The sequence below is a fragment of the Phyllobates terribilis genome, unplaced genomic scaffold, assembly GCF_046119375.1.
Source record: "Phyllobates terribilis strain yellow unplaced genomic scaffold, ASM4611937v1 Scaffold_7__3_contigs__length_470593459, whole genome shotgun sequence".
Classification (NCBI taxonomy): Eukaryota; Metazoa; Chordata; class Amphibia; order Anura; family Dendrobatidae; genus Phyllobates; species Phyllobates terribilis.
The window spans coordinates 111,994,567-112,015,052 of NW_027362767.1; the positions used below are offsets into that span (position 1 = coordinate 111,994,567).

Here is a 20,486-nt window from a genome sequence, read left to right on the forward strand (position 1 = left end):
CGGACCCGGTGTCCGGTAACTGCTTCTTCGGGGTGAGCTAGTTAAGCTCCTCTGCCCCCTATGAACTAACTCTCTCTACTCGCCTTCAGCCTACTCGGGCCCTCAATAGGCTACTCACACTAACGGCAGCTTGCCGCGCTTCACCGATCTTATGGCGCCGGCACACCTAAAGCTCACTTCACTGAGCTACGACTAAGTCTTGATCTGGAAGCTCCACTGCAGACTGACCTCTCTCAGGCTTCTACTGCAGGAACTCTCTCAACAGGTTTGCTCTCTGTCAGTTCCAGTCTAGACTTACCGAGTTCGACTCTGCATTCAGGTTTGTACTTGCTGAACTCTTCAGAGGAACTGAGCTGCCTGGCTCCACCTTCCCTATTTATCTATCCCTAACGGGCTCCCTCTGGTGGTCTGAGGTGGAAGGTGGAGATGTGTGAATGGTTATGGGGGCCTCTTGTGGAGGAATCCTTCAATACACGCTTCTAGGATTTGTGATACCAAGCACAGCTGGGCGTCACATGAGCTTTAATAAAATATTGCCATGACTAATTGCAATATTGTTTTTAGAACAGAAAAAAAACATGAGTACAAAATGGCATAAAAAGTTAAAGTTTTATTTAGTCAATCTGTAAATAACTTCCATTAATATATCCATAATATAAATATAATGCATGACAAGAAAGTGCAATGTGCTGGAAGAAAAACGCACTCCCACCTGCAAGGGCATATCATACCCCAGCTACAAAGAGTCCATATACATAGTGCGGTATCTTTCCAGAGATATACTGGATAGAATAAGGCTATATATTCCAAGTGGAGCGCAGAAAAATGTATAACTCAAACCCAGGTTCACCAGATGCTTATCACAATTGTATATGTGGGGTCCAGGGGGACGCGGGGGACAGGTGGCAAAGGTGTCTCCTCTATCTATTAACTTTTTGTGCCATTTTGTGCTCATGGTCTTTTCTGTTCTAAATGCTATATGAGTAGTCTATTCTGTCTGACCCTGGATTTACCGGGGTCTCCGCCATTGTTTCTTTAAGATATGTTGGTCGTTGTTTGTACATAGAATCACAATGTTGTGTTGCGTTTTGAGCTTTTTTTCCCGTTACGCCGTTTACCTATCAGATTAATTTGTTATATTTTGATAGATAGGACATTTCTGAACGTAGTGATACCAAATTTGTGTATTTTTTCTTTGTTTTATTTTTAATGGGGCAAAGCGGGGGTGATTTGAACTTTTGTTTTATATTCTTTAAAACTTTTTTTTTTTTTTTACTTTATTTAATATTTCCCTTAGGAATCGTGAAGCTGCGATCGTCCGATCGGCTGCGCTATACATAGAAGGGCTGTATATACTGCTGTGTATAGCAGAAATCTACCACGGGCCGGCATTCACAGGAGGATGATGACAGGCACGGGGGTGATGTGGGCTCTAAAAAAGACAGGCACATCAAATATGATGTGGTCTCTCAAAAGAAAATGGTTTTGTTAATTTTTTTTTTTTGGGGGGGGAGGGGAATTGCTGATTAACTCTTAATTTTTTTCTTTGTTGGGAAGTTAGAAGAGTTATGTTTCAAAAATGATGCTGATGTAAAGTAGACATGTGGGAAATAAGATACCTACTATTCATTTCATCCCTTCTCCTAGTCTATTTGTAAACCACAACAGAATAAAAACATAGCTACACATCAAAGGATTATAGAATTGTGGTCACATTATATGTAGATCTTGATCACGTGTATATAAAACCCAAACTTTTGCTCTACACAAGTTTTAGCCAATCATGGAAAAAAGCTTCAAAGTAAGAGGCTTTCAAAAATAGAAATGTTAATAGTTTATTTTTATCAATTAACACAATGTAAAGTGAATAAACTTAAAATGAAATGATTATTTGGTGTCACCGCCCTTTACCTTCAAAACAATATCAATTCTTCTAAATACACTTGCGCAAAATCAGAAGTTTTGAAGGATTATAGTTAATTGTATAACTAACCAATTATACCAAACAGGTGATAATGATCATACTTTCTATGTATAGGGTGAAAGAAAATCATTAACTGAAACAGAGATAGCTGTATAAGAGTCTTAACACTGGGTGAGGAACAGCTAACAAAGGTGAGGTTGTGGAAAACAGTTTCATGTCACGCAGGTCATACACCATAGTAAGATTGAACACCGCAACAAGACACAAGGTAATTATACTGCATCAGCAACCCTTAAAGAGGTTGTCCACTAATTTTACATCTTAAGAATAGGTCATCAATGTCAGATCCGACACGGGACCAACACCTGGCTCCCCCACCGATCAGCTGTTAGTGGTGGGCGGCGATGGCCGCCAGCCGGAAGTACTCACTTGCAGAGCTGCTCCATCTACTTGTCATGACTGGTGCTTGTACTGCACATCTGCCTCCTATTGATTTGAATAGGAGGAGGATATGCAGAACCCTGCAGCCGCCACTACAAGTAGATGGTGAAGCTTGGCAAGTGAATACATCCGGCCGGCGGCCATCGCTGCCACCGATAACAACTGATCGGCAGGGTTGCCGGGTGTCGGACCTTGGCCGATCAGACATTGATGACCTATCCTAAGGGTAGGCCATCAATGTTAATGTAGTGGACAACCTATTTAATGCAAACTAAGTGATGGCACCCTTCTCCCCTCGCCTTGCTTTGTACTTAAGATCTCTCCCAGGCAAAGATTTCAAAAGAGTCAGGTTTAAGAATGTGTGCATCAAGCTCTTTTGAAGAAGCACCAAGAATTTGGTCACCATAGGCGCAGTGGTCAGCCTAGAAAACTTAGTGTAGCAGGTGAAAAACACATTATGATTGCTTATATCCCTTCAAAATCTGAAGATGTCCAGCAGTGCCATCAGAGAAGAACAGACAGTGGGACCCGGCTTTTTGCCGGCACCAGTTGTCACGTAGATCATGTTTTATGCAATCTTCCAGTAGGAGAATATATACGAGTTTGTGTATTTTATACTAATTCTGACATTTGTGAATCGGAATGTGCTGGGATTGATTCCTGGCCGGGAGCACATGGATATTCTGAAAAAAATCCTTGCTCCAGCAACACAGGTGAATGATTCCAAAAATAAGACATAGTACTTGTGACCGTTATAGGGATTGGAGTCTTAAGAATTATAAAGGAAATAAAACAGTGTTTTTTTCTGACACAATATAGTTGTAACTACTATCAGGTAGTGGATGTAATTAGGAAACATTTCTTGATTTTACATACAGATCCTGTCCTTACACAAATATAGAAAATGGCTGTAAATTTGTATCCAAAAGAGGTTTAATAATCAGCAATAATGTGTCTCCAAGCAACAGGTTCCTTTTTTTTTTTAATTGGGTAAGAAAATACAATTGTAATAAAACAATTTTGAGGCTTAAGTACACAAAACAGTACTGCTCATATGTGAATGCCATATGGATGCCATATAGATTCATTTGAAAATTGTGCTAGTAAGTTCATTGTCTACCTGATAAACAGTGAAGCCATATCATTTGAAAATTGTGCTAGTAAGTTCATTGTCTACCTGATAAACAGTGAAGCCATAACATGTACTGTATGTTGGTCCATCAAGGTCATTGTGTAAATGGATAGAGGAGCAGATTTACAATGTCCAAAATCCCACAAGAAGTGTGGCAGGAGCATGAAGACACATTGTGCCACCCCACAACTTACATCAATCCTTGGAGTAGGACCAATGTGACATTGTTTCTTGAAGGCCTCTTTACCAACACGGTCCAGATGGAGACTGGAGGCTGGAGTGAAGCAACAGAGGCTGGAATTGTGGTCTATTCTCTATCGGTGAGTCCCGCTTTTATCCTGGACGCAATGATAGCTGCAGACTATGCGCTTCATACAGCTGTCAAAATCCACTCCAAACCGGACATTGTCAAGTCAAAAGGATGCAAAAAAACATGTAGGAACCTTGCAAAAATGCTTAAAACTGTCTTCAAATCACTTCAAAAACTGAGTTAGATTTGAAAATCTTATCCAAAAAAATACATGGAATATTGATTTCTCTAAAAAAAAAAAAAACATACTGGATTTTTCTGCCACACACAAAGTCTCTGTGAACATCCCCATAACGCACACTAAGTGATGGCTCCTCCACCCCTCGCCTTGCACTTCAGCAATGAAAATTATATCAAAAGTAGACTATGAAAAAGTAGGGGCCTGTTCCTGGTATAGAGTGAGGAGTAATTGCCCATGCAATGTGACTGCCTTTACAATGTTATGAAAACTTAGATGACTGTATGTCCTTAAAGGAGATGTCTGGGAATATGGTATTGCTCATCAATGAATAGGTCCTCCATATCAGAAGGATGGGGGTCCACTTTCCAGCACCCCCAGTAATCAGCTGTTATCAGCTACTAGGAATTTATCTTCAGAACCTCAAAGCACGTTCTAAACATTGAATGTAGTTGATATGTTCAACTCCTTTCTATGTCTACATCTGGCTTCGGCCTGACCTTATAAGAGCTGATCGGTGGGGGTGCCTTAAGTTGGACCACCTACCCTTCTATGATTATTAATATCATGCGCCCAGACAACTCATTTTAGTGTATTTCTCCCTATTAAAGCCTTATATTTATATCAGCACTTACTTGGCTTCCTCCATGTTCTGTATCAACGTAACGAGGCATGGGGAAACGAGAGTAAAGGATCTCCTGTCCATCATCAACAGGGGCCTGAAGCAAATGTCGGAAATTCTCATACTCAGGCATATCTTGATAGCCTGCTTTCCTCCACTGTGCAATAGTCTAGATTAAACCAGGACAAGGAGAAGAAGTTAACTAAAAATATTGACAATATGAATTAAACACAAAACTGATAGATGCAAAAATATTCCATTACTGCATATGACAAGAGTCAAACTTACCTCACCATGATAAATAAGGATCTGGAAAATGTGTCCATCAGAAGGATCCTATCTGGTAGAATGCTGGTGCTATCGAGCAATACAGGCTGTAAAAACAAGGAATCATTTATTTGCATGAATGAGTTTTCAAGAAATTTGATACATTACATATACAGTGTATATTAAAGATGCACTCCTGTTAATTTTTTTACTAAATGTGTGTATATATGCATGTAATGTAGTGTGAGTGTATTAATATACTCGCCTATCGCCACCTTCCCCAGCTTCCAGTTCCATTCTGCTCCTCTTCTCAGTGATGTCACCAATCGCCACCTTCTGCGGTATTCAGCTTACAGATCGGTTCTGCTCCTCTTCTCAGTGACGTCACCATACTTCAGACTCTCCGGCTTATTCCATCTCTATGTATGAGACAGAACTCTCTTTTATAAAGGAAGCATTCTGACACTCCATAGGCTTACATTGTAAAAGCCACTTCCGTGTTACGCAGAGCTCAATGTGAGCCGGAGAGCTTGCAGAGAAGTAACATCACTGAGAATAGGAGCGGAACGGCGCTGGAGGCCAGAGAAGGTGGCTTTAGGTGAGTATATTAACACACAAACTACACTACATACACAGATTTAGTTAAAAAAAACCTTCATGGGAGGGCTTCTTTAAAACAGTGTTACACACCTGTCCCAGGTCTGGACTCTGCTTCCTACACCCCAGGTGCGCTAAACTTTCTTGTTCTGCATGTCGAGCTTTGCAAGTATCCTGATGTGCTCCCATGTGTTGAACTTCCTAGGCCTATATAAGGCCTACCAAGAAACACACCCCGTGTCTTGGTATTAAGAATTTTACTTTGTCTATGCACAGCTCCCTGTCTCTGGTCTCCAGGATGTCTTCTGTCTGCCTGCAGCTTCCAGAATCTCTGTTACTTGTTCAAAGTCTTCTATGGCATCTGCTGTCTGCGTTAACCAGGATGTCTCCTCTCTGCCTGTGGCTTCCAGTACCTCTGCTATCTGTCTGCATTTCCTGCGTGTTTCAACTGCCTGCTGCACTGATGCCTGTGACCCCTACAGTCCTGCTCATCGTTATTGGCACCCATGAAGTTTAAGTACATAATGTGGAATATCTTCTGAAAAAAATGAATAAACTGAAACAGTATTTTTGTATATAGACTCATGTTTAATGCAAAAGAGCTAATGATAAACAATAATTTAAAGCAAAAACCAATGGGAGGGAAAATAGGAAAACCTAAAGCTTGTTGTGTCACTGGTATTGGCACTCTTTACATTAATTTAGTATGGAAACACATTTTGACTCGCCTGTGGTAAATCACAAAAGAGATTTACCTGTGATTAATTGTTGGTGCCCATGTGACATGAATTAGCCAATGAATGATGACTTCAGTGTTTTAAAAAGCCACATGGTAGACCCTGTTCCTTTGTCACAATGGTGAAGACAATGGAGCTGTCTGAGGACATCAGAACTGCTATTATTAGCAAACACAAGACTTCCAAAGGATATAAGGCCATCTCCAAAGACCTTGGTATCCCAGTTTCAACAGTACGCAATGTTATTAAGAAGTTTGCCAAGCATGGAACCGTCAAGTACCTCTCTGGACGGGGGGGTGGAAAGGAAAATTGACGAGATCTCTTTGAAGGTTGGTGCGAATGGTGGAAAAAAACCACCACGTCAAGCATCCAAAGACCTGAAGGCCAACCTGGAACGGTCTGGGGTCATGGTTTCAACAAGTAACATACGCCGCACACTAAACCAAGCAGAGCTTTATGGGCGAAGGGCAAGGAAGAAACCGTTGCTGAAGAAAAGGCATAAAAAGGAACGACCGATCTTTGCCAAAGAGTACCTTGACAAACCACAATCCTTCTGGGACAGATGAAACAAAAATAGAGCTTTTTGGCAATGCAAAGCAACAGTTTGTTTACAGATGGCGCAATGGGAAGCTTATAAGGAATAGAACAAATTACCAACAGTCTAGCATGATGGAAGATCCATAATGCTGTGGTATTGGAGGCCTTGACCGTATCACAGGAATCATGAAATCAGATCATTATCAAGACATTTTAGAGTGAAATGTCCTACTCAGTATAAGAAAACTTGGTCATGGGTCCTCCAGCAAGACAATGACCCAAAGCAAACATCCAAAGGTACACAGGAATGGTTGAAAAAGAGAAGATGGACTGTTTTAAAATGGCCAGAAATGAGTCCCAACTTCAATCCCATTAAAAATCTGGGGTGAGCTGAAATCTGCCATTGGGGAAAAGATCCCTACAAACATTCAAGAGCTTGAGCAAACTGCAAAGGAGGAGTGGGAAAAAATTCCAGCTGGGAAGTGTAAGAAGCTTATAGATGGCTACAAGAAACGTTTGGAGGCTGTCAGCAATGCCAAAGGGGATGCAACCAAGTATTAATTAGGGATGCTTTTATTGCTGCACATGCTGTTTATTCTGTTTCTTCTTTGAAATTGCAACATGGAAGTTGAAAAACAATGTTTTATTGTTGCATTACTTAGGACCACTAATTAAAAAATCCTGAGGACATAACTTTGGTACATTTCCATTTATTTCTGAAAATATTGTACAGTCTATGAAAAAATGAAGGGGTGCCAATAATGGTGAGCAGCATTGTATGACCACCCGAACCTTGGTCTTCGAGGATCCACCTCACCTAGTGAGCACTTGACAAGCAGATCCATCACCAGATTTCCTAATATAAAACTGCATACATTACTGAATAGATTACCTAAACGTTATAAGATGATGTATGCTAGAACAGCTGCATAATCTTTTATGAAAGTTTAATATGTTCTCTGCTCACTGAACCTGACTGACCGTGTCCACCTGCTGCTGCTGAAACCTCACACTGCTAAGTACAAGCTGCAGTTGTCTGTCAGGTTGGGTGGGTGGAGTGTGCATATGCTTGTACTCATTAGCTATTTCATTGTACAGCTGGACTCATAAATTACTCATCAGAATTATTAAGCCAGTCTGAAATAGATTTAAAAAGTAAGTATCACACTTAAAATATCTAATAATGTAAAAGTGTAATGTCAATTGCTGACAGATCCGCTTTCACTATGCACAACCAGACCCAGTCTTCCATAAGCAACTACATTTTGCCTGTTCTTAAATCATATTTGAGGGATAGTAAAAGCATGTTAGGAATTCCTGCATATATAGTGTTTAATGTATATACAGTTAGGTCTATATATATTTGGACAGAGACAACATTTTTCTAATTTTGGTTCTAGACATTACCACAATGAATTTTAAACAAAACAATTCAGATGCAGTTGAAGTTCAGACTTTCAGCTTTCATTTGAGGGTATCCACATTAAAATTGGATGAAGGGTTTAGGAGTTTCAGCTCCTTAACATGTGCCACCCTGTTTTTAAAGGGACCAAATGTAATTGGACAGATTAAATAATTGTAAATAAAATGTTCATTTCTAGTACTTGGTTGAAAACCCTTTGTTGGCAATGACTGCCTGAAGTCTTGAACTCATGGACATCACCAGACGCTGTGTTTCCTCCTTTTTGATGCTCTGCCAGGCCTTCACTGCAGTGGTTTTCAGTTGCTGTTTGTTTGTGGGCCTTTCTGTCTGAAGTTTAGTCTTTAACAAGTGAAATGCATGCTCAATTGGGTTGAGATCAGGTGACTGACTTGGCCATTCAAGAATATTCCACTTCTTTGCTTTAATAAACTCCTGGGTTGCTTTGGCTTTATGTTTTGGGTCATTGTCCATCTGTAGTATGAAACGACAACCAATCAGTTTGGCTGCATTTGACTGGATTTGAGCACACAGTATGGCTCTGAAGACATCAGAATTCATTTGGCTGCTTCTGTCCTGTGTCACATCATCAATAAACACTAGTGACCCAGTGCCACTGGCAGCCATGCATGCCTAAGCCATCACACTGCCTCCGCCGTGTTTTACAGATGATGTGGTATGCTTTGGATCATGAGCTGTACCACGCCTTCGCCATACTTTTCTCTTTCCATCATTCTGGTAGAGGTTGATCTTGGTTTCATCTGTCCAAAGAATGTTCTTCCAGAACTGTGCTGGCTTTTTTAGATGTTTTTTAGCAAAGTCCAGTCTCGCCTTTTTATTCTTGATGCTTATGAGTGGCTTGCACCGTGCAGTGAACCCTCTGTATTTACTTTCATGCAGTCTTCTCTTTATGGTAGATTTGGATATTGATACGCCTACCTCCTGGAGAATGATGTTCACTTGGTTGGCTGTTGTGAAGGAGTTTATCTTCACAATGGAGATTATTCTGCGATCATCCACCACTGTTGTCTTCCGTGGGCGCCCAGGTCTTTTTGCATTGATGAGTTCACCAGTGCTTTCTTTCTTTCTCAGGATGTACCAAACTGTAGATTTTGCCACTCCTAATATTGTAGCAATTTCTCGGATGTTATTTTTTCTGTTTTTGCAGCTTAAGGATGGCTTGTTTCAGCTGCATAGAGAGCTCCTTTGACCGCATGTCTACTTCACAGCAAAACCTTCCAAATGCAAGCACCGCACCTCAAATCAACTCCAGGCCTTTTATCTGCTTAATTGAGAATGACATAACGAAGGGATTGCCCACACGTGTCCATGAAATAGCCTTGGAGTCAATTGTCCAATTACTTTTGGTCCCTTTAAAAACAGGGTGGCACATGTTAAGGAGCTGAAACTCCTAAACCCTTCATCCAATTTTAATGTGGATACCCTCAAATAAAAGCTGAAAGTCTGAACTTCAACTGCATCTGAATTGTTTTGTTTAAAATTCATTGTGGTAATGTCTAGAACCAAAATTAGAAAAATGTTGTCTCTGTCCAAATATATATGGACCTAACTGTAAATGTTCAGTAGAGTTATACACTATATGGACATAAATATTAGGACACACACAGGGGCATACATAGAAATAATGGGGCCCTATAAGAGAAGTTCTAATCCCCCCCAAAAAATAAAAAATTTGGTGAGGCACAGAAGAGCATAACTCACAACTCTGCAGCCCTTACAGAGTAATTTTCCTCCTATTGAAGCCCTAGATTCTAGATTCCCCTTTCATTGCCTCCTTAAAGTATGATGCCAATAAAAGTACCCCCAAACACAATATGATACCCACACAGTCCTGACACAGCACCCTCCAGATGCACAGTATGATGACCCTGCTGTATCCACCCGGAAAAGTATGGTGACCCCAATACAGTATGATGCCCCAACTGTGACCCCAACACAGCAATCCAAACAATATCATGGCCCCCACAGAGAATGACAGACTCCAAACAAATCTCCACACTGCATAATGGCCCCTACTAGCTCTCCAAACAGTTTAATGCCCCCCACAAAGCCCTCCAACAGTATAATAGCTCCCACGTAGCCATTCAAACAGTATAATAGCTGCCATATAACCCTCCAAACAGTATAATGGACCTCACATAGCCCTGCAACAAAATAATGGCCCCCGTATAGCCCTGCAACAAAATAATGGCCCCCGTATAGCCCTCCAAACAGTAATGCCACCCCCCATATAGCCTTGCAAAGAGTAATGCCCCCCTACCCTCCACATAGCCCCCTCCACATAGCACTCTAAACCGTAGAATGCCCCCCTCCCCTACATAGCCTTCCAAACTGTATAATGGGCCCCACATAGCCTTACATGTAATATATTGGCCCCACATAGTCTTCCATATAATATACTGGGTCCCACATAGCCCTCCATAAAATATCATGGTCCCCATATTGCCCTCCATATTATATAATGGCCTCCATAAGTACTTGACTAAGAAAAAAATTAAATTAAATCCTCACCTCTCCCCATTCCCCGCTGCTCCGGTCTCCTCAGCGTGTCTTCTGCAGCTCTGCACTGCTCGGCACAGCGGGCACGTTATAGTGACGTCATCGTGCCTGCTGCGCTGACACATCAGATGCATCATTGTTTTCAACTGTATCGGTATCCTGGATGAACGTGTGATGCTGGGAAAGGAACGGGGTGGGAGATAGTACTGGCTCTGGGCCCCCTACGGACCCCATAGCTGTCATGTGGCCTGCCGCTATTGGCGGTACACCACTGGGCACACATCATAATTATTGAATTCATGTTTTCAATTCAGTCCTCCTTTCACAAGGTTACAATCAAAAATATTTCCTGAAATATTTTTAGATGCTGTGTATACTAGCAATAGAGATGAATAGGGTAGGTTTGAACTAGAGGTCATGTGAAATGTCCCATGTTCGCTGTATTGCCTCGTCTACGGCGCATCCTGCCCCAGCACCACCTCCCATATCTGATGCCTTCCGGTCTCCGGTCCATGAAGCGCAAGCAAGAAGCGTCGCATATATCCCCTGATTGGCTGGGTTTGGGTAAATCAGGAACTGACATTCCCCCAGTTTACCGCGCCCCCTGAGGAAGTACAGCATACGAAACGTGCGTTGGGGTAAAGGGACATCAAACATTACATGTGCTCCTGCGGTACAGCCCTTGGCTGCGGTAGATATCTCCACATTATGGTCTTTTGGTGACTACTTTGTCCATGTTATACAGCTTATCATGTGTTGAAAATGATATTTCAGCCACTGATATGTCTAAATATATGTATTTTGGTGGAGCTGTCATAAAGGAGCCGTGTACTATTTAACACTTGTATTTAATTGTAATACTGTCAGGCCAAAACACACTATATGGAGATTGTTTCCCTATGTATATGGAACCTGATTGGTGTTTATGAATTCTGATGTCCCTCACGGTGAGAGGTTCTGTTTTTAGTATTTGTTGTTTGTAGTCTTCTAATCTGCCATTAGTTTAATAAAGGCCTTTTTATATAAATTATGCTGTGGTTGGTTGGTTTATGGGGGCTTCTGACCCCTAGTTCAAACCTATTGATCTCTACCACTTCCACAATGGCCTACAATGAAGCACTCAGCATTGCAGTCAGCCTTTACTTAAACGGGTTTTCCCATAAACAACATTAATCTTAATCAACATTTTAATCAATAGATCTTTGAATAATAATAAGTTCCACAATTGGATTGGACACGGGATCACAGCTGATTCTTTTTGTGAGGTAAAACAATTCACTGCCTGTTGTAAGCAATGTTTTACCTCACAGGAAGAATCAGCTGTGATCCCGGGCTGTCCTGTCTGTATACTCTTTTGCCTCCTCCTCTGCCCAGGAGCTGTGGTATGATCAGACCATGTTCTGTACCCGGTCACACACAGCCATTAAACAGGGACACATTTATAAGATTATCTCAGCACAGGAACATTTTATTTAAACATATCCAATTGTGGAACTTATTATTCCAAACTATATTGATTAAAATGTCCTTTGTTCATGGGAAAACCCCTTTAAGGCCTTATTCAGACATCAGTGTTGCACATACGTGTTGTATCTGCCTTTTTTCAAGGATACAACACGTAACCATTATAATCTATAGGGAAGTTCACAGATCCGTGTTTTTTCACAGACCATGTGTCCATGCAAAACTCACAGACATGTCCATTTGTTTCCGGTATCACGGATGAAAAGAGGCAATACACGTCTGTGAAAAATCCGTACAGCGCACGGATGACCTCATTGTACCGACCATGTGCTGTCTGTTTAACTTTACCAAGAAGAGGAACTTTGTAATTTATGTATCTATCCGAGAAAAACACTGATGACACAATAATAGGAAAAACAGACACACGGACCATTCACGGATGACACATTGATCCAAAACACTGATGACACCGGTAACATTCTTTCACATACGTGTTTAATCATGAACATGTGAATGAGGCCTTACTAAAAAAAACTCAGCGTTCAAATTCATAAAAGTTCCCCTAAATTTTTCACATTCAACTGTGAATGGTAAATAGTAAAATGAAAAGGAGAACAGCTATACAAAACAAAGGCAACAACACATTGAGGGCAGCAAAACATTTTGTCGATAAACATAGTAAGGCCATGTTCACACGTTCAGTATTTGGTCAGGATTGTACATCAGTATTTGTAAGCCAAAACCAGGAGTGGGTGATAAATGCAGAAGTGGTGACGTGTTTCTATTATACTTTTCCTCTGATTGTTCCACTCCTGGTTTTGACTTACAAATACTGATGTAAAATACTGATCAAATACTGAGCGTGTGAACGTGGATTAAAGATACAAATGGTTTAGTGTTCTAAAGTATAGAAAGGGTTACTGAACCAAAAAGAGAAGGAAATTGGTTCCTCGGAGAAATGCATTGAATTCTAGCTCTGGATACGAAACAGCCCAAAGTTGTGAATTTCGGGAACGACACTATGTATATTTGTTAAGTATTTTGCCACTCAGTCATTATTGTGTAAAATAATGATTTTTTTTTTCTTATTTTGCTCCTATTAATTATTATGCTTTTACATTTTGGCACGTGATTTGTCGATGTCATTCTTAAATAAGGTTTTCTATGCAAGTGTGTTACTATCATTGAGGGCAGTTTATTGCCAGAAACGCGTCGGGTTGGTTCACCGGACCACTTGTGCCAGATTTTAGCAAAGATTAATTAAATCACTGACATTTTATTAGTGAAGGATGTGCTGTCTGTTTCTGTTTTTTTCTTATGCAAATTGAAAAGTGGAAATCTTTAGAAACCACAGCAATTCCCATAGACCTCCGAGTCTGCCAGCTACGGTGGCCTGTTAGACCCAGTCAGAAGCAGGATCTAACAGGCGTTCTGCCAGTGTTATCTGACAGGTCTCATGCATTGCAATATATGGGCACTGCAATGCATGAGACCAGTGATCAGAGTAGTTAGTGGGACTGAGTAAAAAGAAATATAAAAAAACATTAAAAGTAAACACAAAATAAAGAATGGAAAAAAAAATCATGAAAAAATATTACAATGATAAATGCGCATTTTTATGTAAAAACTACACATGTTATGGATCACTGCGTTCAAAACAACCTTAATTAGATCACTGTAACACTTTAAATTCTACAGTGAACACTGTAAAAAAATAAATAAAAAAGCTGGGAAAAATTATGTTTTACCATCAAACAAAAAGTGAAATAATATGCGATCATAAAGTTGCAGATCTTCTCCCACAAAAAGTAACCCTCCACTCAGCTCCATCAGTGGAAAAAATAAAAAAAGCTATGCCTCTCAAGACTATGGTGATGCAAAAAAAATATTTTTTCTATGAAATTGTTTTTAGTGTGAAAAAGCAGCAAAATGTAACAAAATGATATAAACGTGGTGTCTGTGTAATCATAATGACCCAAAGAACAAAGCTGACATCAGTTTTTCCACAAGGTGAACAGTGTAAAAAAACAAACAAAAAACAATTGTCACTTCTACCGTATGGTGAATGGCGTAAAAAAAATAAAAATGAAAGCAAGTCTTGAACTGCTGTGCTTTGTTCATTCTGCCTCCCAAAGATCACAATAAGGTGCAGATCGGTACTTAAGCAGCGATGCCAATTATGTTCTTTTTTTTATCATTTTATCAGAAAAAAAGAACCTTGCACAAGAAAAAAAAAAAATTGATAATCTACTTGGATTTTTAGCTGACGTGAAGAGGAAATCCTCAGCGTGCTTACATAATATACTGGAATACTTTGTATTGCATTATGTTCTTTCTGTTACTTTAAATCCAGCAGGCAGTGCAATGGCACACACTGTTTTTGGAGCATTCATATAAGGAATTTTTTATCCTCCTTTTTTACTTCAGAGGGTTTGAAAACACCTGGTGGAATAAAAAAATGCATATCACTTCTTTAAGTATGAAAGAAACCTCGCTGAGCTGGGCACTGTGCCAACAAAAGGCAGCAAACAAATGCTTCAGGTAAAATACTTCTTCAAAGATTTTTTGCAAAAAAAAACTCCTTCATAAACCTCTAAAAAATATATAAACAAGGAGAGTTTCGTGAAGCAGTTTTTCTTGAAAGACTCATGGTTTTTGAAAACCTACAAAATGTGTTTCCACATATCCTTAGGCAACCACATATAAAGTTTCTAAGTTTTAAGGGGTGGTCCACTACTCGGACAACCCCTTCTTGATCTAAATATTTGGCACCAATAAAGTAAAAAGCCTATAATAATAATAGTTTTTATTCTAATAGCGCCAACATATTCCGCAGCAATTTACAAATTTTAGGGGGGACATATACAGACAATACAGAATAAGCATATCTCATGTCGAAAGGAGTGAGGGCCCTGCTTGCGAGCTTACAGTCTATGAGGAAGTGGGGGAGACACAAAAGGTAAAAAGTACATATATTGTATAATGCAGCCTTGATATACTGAATAGGATAAATAATAATACATGGACTGGTGGCCAGCCAGTATGTGTACAGTCCTGACAGAGGCTATTATGTGCATGGTTGGTATGAACCCAAAGTTGAAGATTTTAATATGGGGGAAAACTGGGACGGACAGAGTGCGTTTAGGCAATACGCCAGTCTAACGAAATGTGTTTTTAGGGTTCGCTTGAAACTGTGGGTATTGGGAATTAATTGAACTGTCCTGGGTAGTGCATTCCAAAGAATTGGCGCAGCACGCGAGAAATCTTGGAGACGGGAGTGGGAAGTTCGGATTATGGAGGATTTTAGTTTTAAGTCATTTGCAGAACGGAGGGCACGTGTAGGGTGGTAGACTGAGACAAGGGAGGAGATGTAGGGGGGTACTGAAGCATGGAGCGCTTTGTGGGTAAGCGTGATAAGTTTAAATTGAATTCTATATTGGATGGGTAACCAATGCAATGACTGGCACAGGGAAGAAGCATCGGAGTAGCGGTTTGCGAGGAATATGATCCTGGCTGCTGCGTTAAGGACGGATTGGAGAGAGGAGAGTTTAGTAAGAGGGAGACCGATTAGTAGAGCGTTGCAATAGTCAAGACGAGAATGAATAAGAGCTACAGTAAGACTTTTTGCTGAGTCAAAGGTGAGAAAAGTCCTGATTCTTGAGATGTTTTTGAGGTGTAAATGTTATGAACGAGCGAGTGATTTGATGTGAGGAGTGAAGGAAAGATCTGAATCAAAAATGACACCAAGACAGCGGGCTTGTTGCTGGGTAGTAATGGTTGAGCCACAAACGGAAATGGCAATATCGGGCACAGGTAGGTTCGTGGAGGGAGGAGAGACGAGTAGTTCAGTTTTTGACAGATTCAGTTTTAGGCAGAGGGAGGACATGATGTTAGACACAGCAGAAAGACAATCACTGGTCTTTTGTAGTAATGCAGGGGTGATGTCCGGAGCAGAGGTGTATAGTTGGGTGTCATCAGCATAGAGATGGTACTGAAAACCGAATCTACTGATTGTTTGTCCAATAGGAGCGGTATATAAGGAGAAAAGAAGGGGGCCTAGGACTGATCCTTGAGGAACCCTGACAGTAAGAGGAAGTAGGGAGGAGGAGGAGCCAGCAAAAGACACAGAGAAGGAGCGGTCAGAGAGATAGGAGGAGAACCAGGAGACAACAGTGTCCTTGAGGCCAATAGTGCGGAGCATAGTGAGGAGGAGCTGGTGATCCACAGTGTCGAATGCTGCAGAGAGATCCAGGAGAATCAGCAGGGAGTAGTGACCATTAGATTTAGCTTTTAGTAAATCATTAGAGACTTTAGTGAGGGCAGTTTCAGTAGAATGTAAAGAGCGGAAACCAGATTGTAAAGGGTCAAGAAGGGAGTTTTCTGAGAGATAGCGGATTAGACGGGAATGGACCAGGCGTTCCAGGAGTTTAGAGATAAAGGGAAGATTGGAAACAGGTCTGTAGTTGGCCGTGCAGTTCTGGTCGAGGAATGGTTTTTTAAGTAATGGTTGTATGCTGGCATGTTTAAAAGAAGAGGGAAAGATACCAGATGAGAGGGAAAGGTTGAAAATTTTAGTTAGGTGAGTGGTGACAGCTGGAGCAAGGGACTGAAGGAGATGTGAGGGAATAGGGTCACTGGTGCAGGTGGTAGGGTGAGAAGATGCAAGGAGCCTGATCACTTCATCTTGCGTGACTGGTTCAAAGTCAGAAAGTGAGCAAGATACAATGTGGCGGGGGAGAGCATGCATAACATTTGGGGATTGGGAGAAAATTTCCTGTCAGATATGGTCAATTTTTTCTTTGAAATAATTGGACAGATCGTCAGCGCTGGGGTCGGTGGTCGGTGCCTGTGTTGTTTGATTGAGAAGAGAATGAAACGAGTCGTTTAGGATTATTGGAAAGTGAGATTATGAGGTTGTTAAAGTAGGTTTGTTTGGAGAGGTGAAGCGCAGAGTTATATGTTTTCAGCATAAATTTATAGTGGAGGAAATCTTCGGGCAGATTTGATTTTCTCCACAGCCGTTCAGAGCACCTGGAGTACCTCTGGAGAAGACGTGTTTGAGGCGTGTGCCAGGGTTGTCGCCGTCTATGCTGAATTTTTCTTTGTGTAGGAGGTGCGGTTTCATCCAGGGCGCATAGCATTATTTTGTTATAATGCTTCAATGCAGAGTCGGGACATGAGAGGAGGGAGATTGGGGCCAATGATGATTGCAACCTTTTTATAAATTTCTGGGTGTTAATGGCGCATAAATTTCTATAAGTGTGGACGGTGGGAGTGTCTTGAGTAGAGTCACAGTTCTTGACAGAGAATGAAAGAAGATTATGGTCAGAGAGTGGAAGGGGAGAGTTAGTAAAGTCATGTACTGAGCAAAGCCGGGAGAAGATCAGGTCCAATGTGTTCCCGTCCTCATGTGTAGGAGAATTAGCAAGCTGTGAAAGGCCGAAGGAGGAGGTTAGTGATAAAAGATGCGTGGCAGATGGGGACAGAGGATCGCCAATTGGGATGTTAAAGTCTCCCATGATTATCGTGGGGATGTCGCAGGATAGAAAATTTGGAAGCCAGGCAGCAAAGTGATCCAGGAATTGATGGGGGGGACCTGGAGGGCGATAGACAACCGCCACTCACAGGGAGAAGGGCCGGTAGAGTCTGACTGTGTGGGCCTCAAAAGAAGGGAAGATAAGGGAGGGTACAGGGGGGATAACCTGAAAAGTAAATTTTGTTGAAAGAAGCACACCAACACCTCCCCCTGATCTGTTGTCAGGTCGCGGGGTATGAGAGAAATATAGGCCACCATAGGAGAGAGCTGCAGCGGCGGTGGTGTTCGTCTGCTGGATCCAGGTTTCAGTGAGAGCCAGAAGGTTGAGGCAATTAGAGAGGAAAAAGTCATGGATGTAAGAGAGTTTATTACATGCTGAACGCGCATTCCAAAGGGCACAGTTGAATGAGACAGAAGATATGCAGGGAATATTAATCAGATTAGCAGGGTTTTTGAATGTAACAGGGAAAGAGTTAGTGTTATTATTACTGGAGGGTCCTGGGTTGGGAGAAATGTCACCTGCAACTAATAGAAGGAAGATACAGAGAGTGAGCAGATGATTGAGTGATTTGTGAGAGCGTTTCCTGCGTTGTATTGTGGGAATGAATGGATCTGCGTGGTATAACATTGTGAAGAGAGCATGACAACTGTACATGGGAGAAGAGAGGAGTGAGGGATTAATATGGATGAAGTGTGCCGCATTTGTGGGAGAACGATGAATGTGGATGATTATAGCAACAAGAGTATAAATGGCACAAATACAAATGGTGAATAATGTTTGCCAAAAACATGACCTGGAAGCAAGTTTGTTTGTTTGTCTCGCATGCCTTACCTGTCTCCTGCCCTGTCCAACTGCCATTTTCTAACTGCCAGGGCACTTTGATAAATTATGGCACTTCGATAAAGAATGCATAAATGCTATATGCATAAATGCCCCCGCATAAATGCAGCCCCTTGACTATGACTCAATATATAGGGACATATCTGCTTAGATCTACATAGATTTAACTCATTAGCAATCAATCATTAGCTTAAAAGAGAACAGGAGACCATAAAGTGCAGGGGAAAACAAAAAACGAAAAAACAGACTAGCAAACTCGGCATGGATCATAAACTTTTAAAGTAAGTGTGATGACCATTAAGTATCATGGATTAAAAAACGTAGAGGAGTGAAAAATATATACCGGAGATTGATAGGCTGCAGAGCATTGCATGGAGATACAATTCAGGAGAGGTCACACAAGCAGTGAAAAATATATACCAGAGATTGATAGGCTGCAGAGCATTGCATGGAGATACAATTCAGGAGAGGTCACACAAGCAGTGAAAAATATATACCTGTAAGAAGAGAAGAAAGATGAATATTAGCAATGCCATTTTCTAACTGCCAGGGCACTTTGATAAATTATGGCACTTCGATAAAGTATGCATAAATGCTATATGCATAAATGCCCCCGCATAAATGCAGCCCCTTGACTATGACTCAATATATAGGGACGTATCTGCTTAGATCTACACAGATTTAACTCGTTAGCAATCAATCACTAGCTTAAAAGACAACAGGAGGCCATAAAGTGGAGGGAAAAACAAAAAAAACAAAAAAACAGACTAGCAAACTCGGCATGGATCATAAACTCTTAAAGTAAGTGTGATGACCTATAAGTATCATGGATTAAAAAACGTAGAGGAGTGAAAAATATATACCAGAGATTGATAGGCTGCAGAGCATTGCATGGAGATACAATTCAGGAGAGGTCACACAAGCAGTGAAAAATATATACCAGAGATTGATATGCAGCAGAGCATTGCATGGAGATGCAATTCAGGAGAGGTCACACAAGCAGTGAAAAATATATACCAGAGATTGATAGGCTGCAGAGCATTGCATGGAGATACAATTCAGGAGAGGTCACACAAGCAGTGAAAAATATATACCTGTAAGAAGAGAAGAAAGATGAATATTAGGAATGCCATTTTCTAACTGGCAGGGCACTTTGATAAATTATGGCACTTCGATAAAGTATGCATAAATGCTATATGCATAAATGCCCCCGCATAAATGCAGCCTCTTGACTATGTCTCAATATATAGGGACGTATCTGCTTAGATCTACACAGATTTAACTCGTTAGCAATCAATCACTAGCTTAAAAGACAACAGGAGACCATAAAGTGCAGGGAAAAACAAAAAAAAAAAAACAGACTAGCAAACTCGGCATGGATCATAAACTCTTAAAGTAAGTGTGATGACCTTTAAGTATCATGGATTAAAAAACGTAGAGGAGTGAAAAATATACCAGAGATTGATAGGCTGCAGAGCATTGCTTGGAGATACAATTCAGGAGAGGTCACACAAGCAGTGAAAAATATATACCTGTAAGAAGAGAAGAAAGATGAATATTAGGAATGCCATTTTCTAACTGCCAGGGCACTTTGATAAATTATGGCACTTAGATAAAGTATGCATAAATGTTATATGCATAAATGCCCACGCATAAATGCAGCCCCTTGACTATGTCTCAATATATAGGGACGTATCTGCTTAGATCTACACAGATTTAACTCGTTAGCAATCAATCACTAGCTTAAAAGACAACAGGAGACCATAAAGTGCAGGGAAAAACAAAAAACGAAAAAACAGACTAGCAAACTCGGCATGGATCATAAACTCTTAAAGTAAGTGTGATGACCTTTAAGTATCATGGATTAAAAAACGTAGAGGAGTGAAAAATATATACCAGAGATTTATAGGCTGCAGAGCATTGCATGGAGATACAATTCAGGAGAGGTCACACAAGCAGT

The 20,486-nt window shown here is 40.8% G+C and overlaps 1 pseudogene; it reads right to left on the reverse strand.

Moving 5' to 3' along the window:
* Positions 1-4,590: 4,590 nt before the first annotated feature.
* Positions 4,591-20,486, reverse strand: part of LOC141155367 (protein transport protein Sec23A-like) — a 154,193-nt pseudogene continuing 138,297 nt past the window's right edge.